We start from the raw sequence: 12,061 nt of genomic DNA, 5'->3' as shown, positions 1-12,061 counted from the left end.
GTGCCCTTAGGCGACCAGAGAAGGGGGCTGACGGGACGCACAGAAGCTCGCCGGTGTGCACGGCTGGTGTGAACCAACAACCCCTCCTCCCTCACGCAGCTGCTGCAGGGCTCTCCATGCCTGCCCACGGGTCTTGGTGGACCGCAAGCTTCCCGGAATCAAAGCTGCTGCCAAGAAAAGCTAATCCGGATTTGAATTTGAATTACCAGCCGTTCCATGCATTTTATCATTTTATAGAACTCAGAGAAACCTTAGCAGTCTAACCCCCTAATTTTTACAGACGAGGAGACTGCAGCCCAGGGGAGAAGGCTGCCTGGTTGGAGCAGCAAGCTAATTAGCAGAAGAGGCAAGCCCAGCCACTCGACAAGCCCGTGCAGATTCCCCCGGGGAGAGTGCGCTGGCATTCCCAGGCTCAATTTTTCTGTATTTTTAAAAAAATCATGTTCTTCCCCTCTTATTGAACTGGAGATGCTCCGATAAGCTTGGAAATGTTAATAGACCATCTGAGAAAGCTGGCATCAAATGCAGCTGAAAATCTAAAAGAGGTTGGTCGGTGCTCCCGACTTCTTTCTCCCTTCAGCGCAGCTGAGGCGTTTCCAAGGGCAGCCTCAGGAGTGAGCTGAGCGGGGCCGCTTGTGGTGTAAAGCCTCCTGGCAGCCAAAAAGGCCTTGGGCAGCATGGATCCCCCGAGGCAAAGGAAAACAGAAACCAAAGCCCAAGAGAAATAGAAGACATCTTCATGCAGAGGTGTTCTGTTTTTTTGTTTTGTTTTGTTTTGCTTCTTTGCTTTTTAGGGCTGCACCTGCAGCATTTGGAGGTTCCCAGGCTAGGGGTCCAATTGGAGCTGCAGCTGCCGGCCTAGACCACAGCAAAGCCGGATCTGAGCTGTGTCCTCGACCTACATCACAGCTTGCGGCAACGCCAGATCCTTAATCCACTGAGCGAGGCCAGGGATGGAACTCTGCAGCCTCATGGCGACTGTGTCAGGTTCTTAACCTGCTGAGCCACAAGAACTCCTTCATGCAGAATCTGAAGACAGCAGAAGAAACCGGATAGCTGAGGATTTAGAAGAAGAAGAATATACTATATGAGCAGGGTATAAAATTTCCAGAAAAGAAGCAGGCCCAGATGTGCATGAATGGAGGAAGGAGTGGCAAGGGAAGATGTGTCTTTTCTGCAATTGATCTGGCAGAATTTGGTCTAAGTTTTAAAATGATACTCCCCAGAAAACTAATCATAAAGAAAGGCGTGTCTATGGGCCTGTGTACACTGTGGCTTGCTGCACGTGTTTGTGTGTGTACATGGAACCCTTGCACGTGCATGTGGTGTGCGTGAGTGCGTGCTGTCTCTAGACCCTTGTTCCTTCTCCCTACACATTTCTTCTCTCCCCCGTAAGCTGCAGGCCTGGGGACTAGACATAAAGCCCTTGAGTTGGAATCCAGTTTTCTTTCCCTTTTCACTTAAGCTCCATGAGAGGAGATGCGTATTTATATTTGAAAGAAGTCCAATCAGCAAAATAACTCTGAAATTACACACTCTTGGGCCCAGATTCATACACCTGGGCATTAAAACAGCTCTAAGCTTATTTCCGTATCGCTGCTGACAAGCACTGCCTAGAAAAAGTGACCAATGCCCTTGGAGTCAGAGTGTGGATGTTGGCACAGCAAATGGGCAAACTCTGGGCCGAAAACCTATCCACAGCCCTTTGCAGTGGTCCGAGGAGTGGTGGTATTTAGAATGTGTGGCCACGCAGGAGGATGCTAAATGTTCCAAAGCACTCATCAAATCGACACGCTATCTGGCCCCATCAGATATGCCAACGTGATGGATGTTTGCTCATCAGTGGCGTCAAGATGTGATCTGCTGGCCCAGCAGTGTAATCAAAACATTACCCACTCTGAGTCCCATGGCCTGATGAGAAACTTGGTAGGGGGCTGTTTTTATTATTGTTGTTATTATTCTCTCAAGGGGCCTCTGTGACTATTGAATTATAACTGATTTCTCCTGCAGTTTATTGCAATTTGCCACTTTGCTCCTCATGTCAAAAACCCAATATAATTTTCAGCCAAAAAAATGAGGTACCACATTATGATAATGGCATCCACATTTCATCCATCAGCAGCAACTGAATACATTACTTAACACATTTCCGAGGAATTCATGATGAATTTGAAAAGTTGCCCTTTGGGAAAGAATGAACTTAAATCTCTGGATTATCATCTAGGTTTGGGAAAAGCCTGGCAGCTGGCCCACTGGGGGCGAGGGAACCTTTTCAGAGAACGGCTACGACTGCCTCACTCTCGCTGGCCAGGAAAGAAAAACAAGAATCAGTTGGAAGGAAGTTTACAATCTGGTCATGGCTGCTCCAAATCCCACAGTCACTGGCTTTGAAGAGCCATCTGGCTGGAACTGATTGGCTCAGAGGGCTGGCACACAGAGATAATGAATCCAAGGTCACAGGGTCAAGTTCATGTCCATCTCAGCCAACTCGCTTGTGGAGGGTGGTAGAGAACCATGTGTCCACAGCTGCTGGACCCTCACCAGCCCCACTGGCTATGTGTGCATCCAGCATCGGTTTCCAAGAAGAGAAGTGGCAGGAACTGCTGCATTCAATTCAGAAAGCTTTAGTGGAGCACCTACTTGAACAAGATTATGCCCTTCCACCCAAGCGGAGTTTGCAAAGATAGCAAAGCCTGATCCTGCCCTCAAGATACTCACAGTCTGATGGCTGAACCTAAGAGGAAGACCAGCATTTCTCATGGAGCTAGAATAAAGGAAGAAACAGATGCTGGGAGTGACCCTTGTGGCGCAGCGGAAATGAATCCCAACTAGTATCCATGAGGATGAGGGTTCGATCCCTGGCTTCACTCAGTGGGTTGGGGATCTGGTGTTGCCATGAGCAGCGGCATAGGTCACTGATGCGGCTCAGATCCCAAGTTACTGTGGCTGTGGCGTAGGCCAGCAGGTGCAGCTCCGATTTGATCCCCAGCCTGGGAACTTCCATATGCCATGGGTATGGCCCCCAAAAAGAAACAGATACTGTAAAAACAAGGATAGGAGAGAGAGGATCCTAGAGGGGAGGCTGCCAGCACCAGGTGGGATAATAAAAAGGCCCTTGAGAATAATCATTCTTTTCCCAAGAAGAATCAGGAGTTGAGGTGGGGTAAGCGCATTCGCAGGTGTCTCCTTGAGCAGGGACCCCTCCCCCCACTTACAGGGACCCCTCCCCCCACTTACAGGGACCCTCCCCCTGCTTGCAGGGGCCCTGCCCCCACTTACAGGGACCCTTCCCCGAGCTTACGGGGACCCTCCGTCCATGACAAGCCTCTGCTCTTTTAGGGACGTCCTCTCCGTACAACTCAACCCCCTTCCAAGTTTCAGGACCACCTCAACTTTCTTCTCCGTCACGGCCTAGAGATGAGGTCTCAGTTTGGGTCCCCCCGGAGGCACACTCCCAGCCAGGAGTCAGCAAACTTTCCCAGTAAATACAGTCCCCTTTCCAGGCCACATTGCCTCTGTCACAGCTTTTCAACTTACTCTCTCCTTGTAGCAAGAAAGCAAACCACAGAGACACCATAAAGGGGGAGTTCCCTTCGGGGCTCAGCGGGTTACAAACCCAGCTGGTTTCCATGAGGATGTGGTTCCATCCCTGGTCTCACTCAGTGGGTGAAGGTCCGGCGTTGCCATGAGCTATGGTGCAGGTTCCAGACGTGGCTTGGATCCGGAATTGCTGTGCTGTGGCTGTGGTGTAGGCCAGAAGCCGCAGCGCGGATTCGCCCCCCCAGCCTGGGAACTTCCATATGCCGCGGGTACAGCCCTGAAAAACATAAAACAAGAAAAGTGATATGGCTGTGTCCTCATAAGACATTATTTACAAAAACAGGCAACAGATTAGATTTGGCCCAGGAACTACTATTTGAAGATCCTAACTTTAAGCAACGGTCTCAAGAGGAAGCAGTTAGTGGCAGTGCAGGGAACACAGGAGAGAAGGGACATGATACAGGGAAAGGAAAGAGGCCAGCAAGGACTGTGCTCTCAAGCCAGTTTCTAAAGCAGGCTATTGCAGAGGACTCCCGTGGAGAAGCTATGGAAACGGTAGACAACAGTCTCAGGATTGCCTTGGCCGACAGGCAGGAGAGCTGAGGCACTTCTACCCCCGCCCCCCATACGCTAATGATAGTTTAAGGGCTTTCCTTGGGAAGACATAATTCCCAGGAATTCCTAGCCTACCAGCTTCTTCGCCAAACTGGATTTTTCCTACTTGTGAAAGATGTTGGCCATTGCGAGCCAGGCTGCCTGGACAGAACAAAGGTAATGAAACCAAGCAGGGCTCTGTGGGGTTCCTGGGCACAAAAGCCTTTGTGTCCCCATCTTGTTTTAGGGAGTAAGCTTCAGCTTCCATGACCCTCCCTGAGTTCCAAAAGGCAGGTTCAAACATTGCCAATCAGGGAAGGGAGTGGATGCTGAGACAAGGGCGGAACAGTCTAGAAACAACAGTGCCGCCTTGGGGTAGGGCCCTGGGTCCTCCTCAAGGGATACAGACATCTTTGAGCTCCTTTGCAGAGTGAAAACCCCCAGCAAATGAAAGATGTTGACTACTGGATAAAGCATTCTTCATTCCTAAAGAAGGTGGACCACCAGAACCAGTCTCAGGACCACTGAACATCGCCTCTGAAGAATGCAAGCTTGCACCTGTCCTGATCTTTATCTGCAGCCCTATTTTCCACTCCCAAACTATAAGACCATCTCCTATCCTCTCCCAAGGGGGACAGAGTCTTTAAGGCATTAGCCTGCTGTGGCCCCCTTTGCCTGGCAAAGCAATAAAAGCTACCTTTTTCTCCTTCGCCCAAAACTCTGCCTCCATGCTTCTATTCAGCACCTGTGGACAGAGGCCGAGTTTCGGCAGCCGTAAGGACCCTGGACAGTGGGAGTGAGTGCAGACAGGGTCTGTGGCAGCCCCTTCCTGAGCCACTCAGATCCAGCCACGCCTCACGTTAGGCTGACTCCATCCTAAAATGAACTCTTCAGAAGAGTGACGACCACGTCTTCAAAGGAGCGAGTTAGCGGGATGCTGGACCAGCTACAGTCTTCGCCTGCTGCGGCTGAACCCAGGACCACCGTTGGTCACTTCCTCCCTCTTGCATCCACCCCAGACTCCTCTCATCCGCAGCCAGCACTCGGCTGAGCCAGGTAACTGGCCACACGGGGACCTTAACCTCGATGGTTCTTTAATCGTGATCATGTTACCCGAGAACAGAATCTTTCCCAAAGTAAAATGGAGACACGATAAATAAAGCCCTCAGCACATAACAGGTGCTCCCAATTGCCCATCCCCTACCTTCGAATCGCACTTAACACGTGGAATAAATGGATGGGCTTCTTTCACAACAGAAGAGAGCTTTTAAAAAATTTTGAAACCCTTCTTCTGCCTGATTTCATATGCTAACATGTTCTTGCCAAATCCAGCTGTTGGCTCATCAACACGAGTTCATTAGTGCCAATTCTTCTGGCGCTTCCCTAGGAGAGCCCGTAGCCTGCCACCTGGATAAAGCAGCAGTGCTGGCGGCAGGCTGATGGAGCCCAAAGCCAGAGAAAGAGGTGATCCTGAGCCCAGGGGCAATTTCCTCTCTGTTATATTATCCGGCCTTCTCACCAGCTTGCCCTACAGAGTGGGGCTCCGTAGGGGAGAATCGTTCTTGCCCTGGCATTACTGACGTTTCAGAGCCTCAAGGCTCTTCCAAACAGCATCCTTCCAGGCTCATTTCCTGCCTTTGCTTCAGCAGTCTGGGAAGAAAGTCAGGAGTTCGGTCCCCATCCTTGGTCCCAGAGGGCTTAGAGAGGGTGTGCCAGCCAAGCTGATGTCAACCTCTTTGGCAGATGGGTCATGGAGGGAGTCCCTTGGGGTCCATGCATGGAGGAGGGTAACCAGCTTTTTCTGGCTCCTCGCTCTGGATGAGGGGAAGGAGACCCACCAGGAAATGGCCAGCACGGCCAAGGTGAGCGTCTGTCCCCCACTCCTCTCCTCCACCCAACTAGGGGGTTGTGCGGGAGGCTCAGAGCGCAGTGTCAGATCCGGGTCTCACTCAGGAAGGGTTCCAAGGTTCAAGACAACTGATCCCACAGAGAGGCAACCCAGTACAGGGCCCCGGTGTCTCCTGGCTCCTCTGCCAGCTGTGACACCCGAGCAACTCGCATCCCTTATGGGCTCTGTGTATTCACCTGCAACAAGGATCAGTAACACATGCTCGGGCCGCCGTTTCACCAAGATTCTTGGCAAAGACACAAAACTGCTATCACGGATGTTAAAATCTTTCGTAAACTGTCAAACACTCGAACGCTTTCCACAGCCCATGAGGATGAGTCTAGCCACGTCCTCAGGGAAAAAATCGACAGCCAGACCAGACGTCTTCAATTCTAGCTCCATTTCTTTATTTTATTTTTATTTTTTTGCTTTTTTAGGGCTGCACCCATGGCATATGGAGGTTCCCAGGCTAGGGGTCTAATCAGAGCTACAGCTGCCGGCCTCCACCACAGCCACAGCAATGCCGGATCTAAGCCATGTCTGCGACCTACACCACAGCTCAGGCAACGGCAGATCCTTCACCCGCTGAGCAAGGTCAGGGATCAAACCCAAAACCTCGTGGTTCCTAGTTGGATTCGTTTCCATTGTGCCACGATGGGTTCTCTAGCTCCATTTCTAATTAGTGAGAAGACATCGGCACTCAGCCCCAGTGTTCTGTTTTGGAAAATTAAGCAAATACTTCCTCCCCAGAGGTCTGCCCTGGAGTTTGAGTGACCTTGACCGGTGTTCCTTGAGGGAAGATAAGCTGCTGTTCACCTGTGTTCCAAGCCCGGACTCCAGAAGGTTGAGTTTAAAGAATATAAAACAACAAACAAACAAAGGGGTGGTTCTTGAATGAATGAGCAACATAAAGCAGGGTAACTGCCTTTAACCTGAGCAATGACAACGACAACGGTAACTACGAATTGGATTAAGCGAGGCACTGACCTAACCAGCACCCTTGCAGGATCGTCTTTAATTCTCAGAGCAACTACAGGACAGTTCCACAGGAGCCTGACTTTGTCCTTGAGGAAAGCAACGCTTTAAGGGGTTAACGCTTGTCCGAGGCCACCCTTGTCGTCCCCAGAAAAGCCAAGGTTCAACACCACATCTCTGACTCTAGAGACCAGACAGCTGTGCGCATGCAGGGGCTTCATGAGCTGAGCCCCCGGGGGAGGGGGGAGGGTTTGCACTTGCTGAGTCCTGCACGCACTTCCTATCCATTAACCTCGTGGTCTTGATGCGATTATCATTCCCATTTGGCAGAGGAGAAAACTGAGGAATGTGAGGTGAAACTACCCTCTGAGGTGTTAACACCAAGTAAGTGGCAGAGCCAAGATTCGTACCCAGGCAGCTTGGCCCCAGAGTCTCTGCTCCATCCACTCTGGACACTGCTTCCCAGACACGCATGGAGAGGTACGTGCACGCCCGTCTGTGCACACACACACGTGCACACATACAGAGACTTCTAGGCATGAGACTCTTCTTGTTCTCTGGGATCCTCTGACATCCAAAGAAGACGGAGAGCCCCCCTGTCCCGGTGGTGAGTGGACCCTTCCAGTTCTGGGAGCTGGGAGGCCCCTGGAAATGGGAAACGGCAGAGGGGAGGGTGCCAGTCCATCTGGGAAGATGGCATTGGGCCACAAGCCTAGAATTCTGGAGTCTGGTGTCCCGTTGAGTTTCTTCTACCTTCACAGCAGAATAAAGAGACGCAGGCAGAACAACGGGGCACTCTCAGCATCTCCCCGGAGCCACTGGGCTTGGCTTTGTTATGCGGCTTGTGGCACAAGGGCGGTTTCTCTCTGCCATAGAAAAACAACCTACCTCTTGCGGGGGGCGGGGGGGGGGGTGCTTCTCAACTCAGAGGTCTTTAGTGACTTAGTGGGGAAGAAAAAGAACTCTTATCTCTGCAGAGCAGACAGGGAGTCTTAGAGGTGGGAAGAAAGAAGACGGCCAGTAGCTGGAACCACGGAGGGATGGGATTCAGACAGAAGTGCCAGCAGCATGGTGACGTCACATATCTGCAGGGTCTGGGGTCTCCAGTGCCCCCCAGCCCCGTGCACCCCCACAAGCGCCACCTCCATCACCCCAAATCATGCCTCTTCACAGCCTCCATGGCACACCTCCGCAAAAAACCCGCAACGCCTTTCCAGTGCCCTGAGCAGAAATTAAGACCCTCCAGCAGGGCTGGCGAGGGCCTCCCTCAGCTGGCTTTGGCCAACCACCTGGCTCCCGTCTCCGGCCACACCAGGTCCCCTCCCCCGTGGATGCTAAGCTGACGGGGCCTCCCCATCAGGGCAGGCACAGCCCTCATACTGGAGTCTGAGCTGCCGCCTCTGCCTGAAACACCTTTTTCCTTCGCGTCCACTTATAAAGCACAGCGGTTCAGGATTCGGCTCAAACACTGACACTCCCCTGACCCCAGCGCCCCCCTGCCCCACGCACACATCTCCCTGTGTCTGACTTCAGGTCCCCCTCCTGGGTCTGGCAGCAGCCTACTCGGTCCCCTTTCAGAAAAGTCACTTCACTACATTATCACCATTGATGCAACTAAACCTTAAGCAATTACAGCACTAGGACCTGCTCAGCCACACACAGCCTGACACACCGCAGGCCGAACAAACTTCCACAGATTTTCCTAATTTATTCGCATTGCTGGAATCAGATGAGATGATGACGGAATATGTGGTAACCTGAAAATAACTATATAAGCTACATGCGCTACTTCTAGTGGCTCCTGAAATAAAGAGAATTTCGCCCAAAGCCCATTGCAAGGCATCTCTGCCAAAAGAAACGTCAGACAATTTAAAAATGCTATTTCTTATCAGCACTTATCAACAGCTTTTTTTTATAGTGGAAAGTTTTGTTCGTTTAATCTGTGTGTATAGGTGTGATTTTGTTTTTATTTTTATTCCTGCCTTGTTTCAAAAAAATAAAAAAATAAAAGATTTTGAAGCAACTTTTTAAGGCATTAACATATTTCCTTCCACCCCAACCTTGCCAAACGAGTAAAAATGTCACAGTACCTGAAATTGTGGAATGTTCAGAAAACTGTTTGGAGCAGAGCAGTTTTGCTGGGAGTTTTGCTGACTGGGGTCCACAGTGCTGAGCAGAGGGGTGATGATGGCAGGTGATCTCAGGGTTTATACTCGGTCCAGGCTGAGGAGAGATTTGAAAATGGTAAAACCCAGGCTGTTGAATCCCTTTTGGAAAGACAGTGTTCAGGAGTCCCCGTCGTGGCGCAGTGGTTAACGAATCCGACTAGGAACCATGAGGTTGCGGGTTTGGTCCCTGCCCTTGCTCAGTGGGTTAACGATCCGGCGTTGCCATGAGCTGTGGTGTAGGTTGCAGACGCGGCTCGGATCCCGCGTTGCTGTAGCTCTGGCGTAGGCCAGTGGCTACAGCTCCGATTCGACCCCTAGCCTGGGAACCTCCATGTGCCGCGGGAGCGGCCCAAAGAAATAGCAAAAAGACAAAAAAAAAAAAAAAGAAAGAAAGACAGTGTTCAGACTAGCTTAGACACTCAAAAGTTATTACTTTTATCATAACTTACCATGTACCCTGTATTAAATGCTTTCCCTGAATATTCTTTTAAAATAACAGCAGAAGGAAGTGCCAACTGGTTCCCAATTTGGCGGGGGGGGGGGGGTGGGTGGAGCCACACCCATGGCATTTAGAAGTTCCCCAGCAAGGGACTGAACCTGCGCCACAGCAGTGACCCAAGCTGATGCAGTGACAACAACAGATCCTTAACCCACTGTGCCACCAGGGAACTCCAACTGACTCTCAATTATGCCTTTGAAGAACCATCTTTCAGTGAGATGAACTGGCTTGCCCCAGCCTCTGGGTAGGAGCCATGCTTAGGCCTCTATGCCCCACATCTGAGACACTCAACCACTGTGCTAAATACCTGCCCTGGTCTGTTTCATCTCGCCTCTGACATCCGCCCTGAGGTGTGAACTACGACAGACGTGGCAGCCTGCGAAAGGCAGAACCTGAGGTCCAAGCCACCCACAGAGGCAAGAGAAAACCTGAGGGGGAGAGGCCATTGCAGAGCATGTAGTAGAGAAAGAACAGGCTTGGGGTTCAGAGAGACTCAGGTTCAAATCCTGGCCTCTCCACTTAGGAGCACCCAAACTGTAGGCAATAAAAATGCCTGGGCCTTTATTTCCTCATCAGTATAAAGAAAAAAACAAGCAAAACAATTTTAACCATCCCTGTAGGTGCATAAGGGGTGGTGAATCTGTACAATTTCAGCCCAGTTCACAGAAAAGGCCCTCGAATTACCCTGGCTCTCTTGGTTAGAGCAGGTTATTCAGCCCAAACACTATTGACATTTAAAGATGGCAAATCTTTGTTGTGAGCAGCTGGCCTGTGAATTGGAGGACCTTAAGCTGCATCCCTGGCCTCCACCGACGAGATGACAGTAGCATCACCCCAGCTGTGACAACCACAATTATTCCAGACATTTCCAGATGCCCCTGGGAGGGGGCAGAAATCATCCCTGGCAGAACACGAGTTGGATGGGGGTCAGAGGAAGAGTCTTGCAGCCTTTGTAGTTACAACGTTCAAAAGATGAAGGTCCCCTGCCGGTGTCCCACTTGTCACCGCTGCTCCTGGGAAAGCCACAGCTGGAGGCTCACGGGGTTTTTTCCGTGTATTAGGTTGGCTGAGCCGCAGTCCCCGTTACTCAGTCAAACTTGAATCCCAGTGCTGGTGTGAGGCTTGAACAGATGTCATCAAAACCCCTAACGAGTCTGATCTACTACCCCAAGCCCCCAGTCCATCCTGCTGCTCACTATTGTATTTAGAAAAGTTAAGCAATGAGGTCCTACTGTCCAGCACGGGGAACTGTGTCCAGTCTCTTGGGATAGAACACGATGTAAGACAATATGAGAAAGGGAATGTATACATTAAATATACAGTATATGAAATATATTATTGTATATATATGAAAATGTTATTACATATACATATTAAAAACTGGGTCACTTTGCTGCACAGCATAAACTGGCACAACACTTCTAAATCAACTACACTTTAATAAAAAATTAATACACTTTATACATATATTACTCTACAAAAAAAAAAACCAACCAGCTGATTTGCAGTAAGGGAATTAGTCTTGGATAAAGTGCCTTGGGGCGGGGGGGCGGGGGTGGCTGGTGACTAAATCAGTGGGAAGGGAGGCCTGAGGCAGGGCCGAGGCTCCTCCAGGCAAGGAGGAGAAATTCTGCCTGTGGGTGAGAGCGGCAGCCTGTGCTTGTGGGTTCAGGTCCAAGCATAATCGTCCCATTCTGATTTTCTGCCCCACAGGTTTTGGACTTGCTTAACCGGCCAGTCACGTAAATCAATTCCCTGTAATAAATTCCTAGATAGAGAGATATACATATATATAAAATATACACACCTATACGCATATAACCTATCCATACATATATACTACAGATATGATTTATGCATGTACATACTGTCTCTCTATATCCGTGTTTATATACCTATGTGGGTGTGTGTTTGTATGTTTATATACCTGTGTGTGTGTGTTTGTGTGTGTATCCTACTGATTCTGCTTCTCCAGTTAAACGCTGGATGATACAATGCTGGCAAATCACATAAAACTTTGAGCTGAACCCCATTCCCACTGAACAAGGGGCAGATCTCGGGGACTTGAGCGCACTCATATTGAAGCTGTCGTGCCCAAAAGAATCCTGACATCTCTTTTCTTTTCTTTTTTTCATGTTATGGCCGCACCTGTGGCACATGGAAGTTCCTGGACCAGGGACTGAATCGGAACAGCAGCTGTAGCAATGCCAGATCTTTTAACCCACTGTGCCAGGCCAGGACTTGCACCTCTGCAGTGACACAAGCTGCTGCCATCGGATTCTTAACCCACTGCACCACAGTGGCAACTCCCTGACATCTTTTTCTGAGAGCTGTGCGGATATGAATTCCAACTTCAAGAGCCTGTTTAATCATATGCTTACGACTTAACCTCTCTGA

The 12,061-nt window shown here is 50.1% G+C and overlaps 1 protein-coding gene across 39 annotated transcripts in view; it reads right to left on the bottom strand.

Moving 5' to 3' along the window:
• ZFAT (zinc finger and AT-hook domain containing) overlaps nucleotides 1–12,061 on the bottom strand; it is a 383,679-nt gene that overhangs the window by 100,870 nt on the left and 270,748 nt on the right. For all 39 annotated transcript variants that reach the window (XR_014842957.1, XR_014842958.1, XR_014842930.1 and 36 more), the window contains one exon: nucleotides 9,088–9,220. The gene's annotated coding sequence lies outside the window, so the exon portion shown is untranslated. The remainder of the gene's footprint in view (nucleotides 1–9,087; nucleotides 9,221–12,061) is intronic.

Source organism: Sus scrofa, chromosome 4 (genome assembly GCF_054392235.1).
Source record: "Sus scrofa isolate SSC_HxYL_T2T_F1_AM1 chromosome 4, Sscrofa_HxYL_maternal_Yorkshire_Landrace_v2.0, whole genome shotgun sequence".
In the NCBI taxonomy this organism is placed as follows: domain Eukaryota; kingdom Metazoa; phylum Chordata; class Mammalia; order Artiodactyla; family Suidae; genus Sus; species Sus scrofa.
The sequence above is the reverse complement of the archived record's forward strand: the minus strand, read 5'-3'. Positions and strand labels throughout refer to the sequence as shown.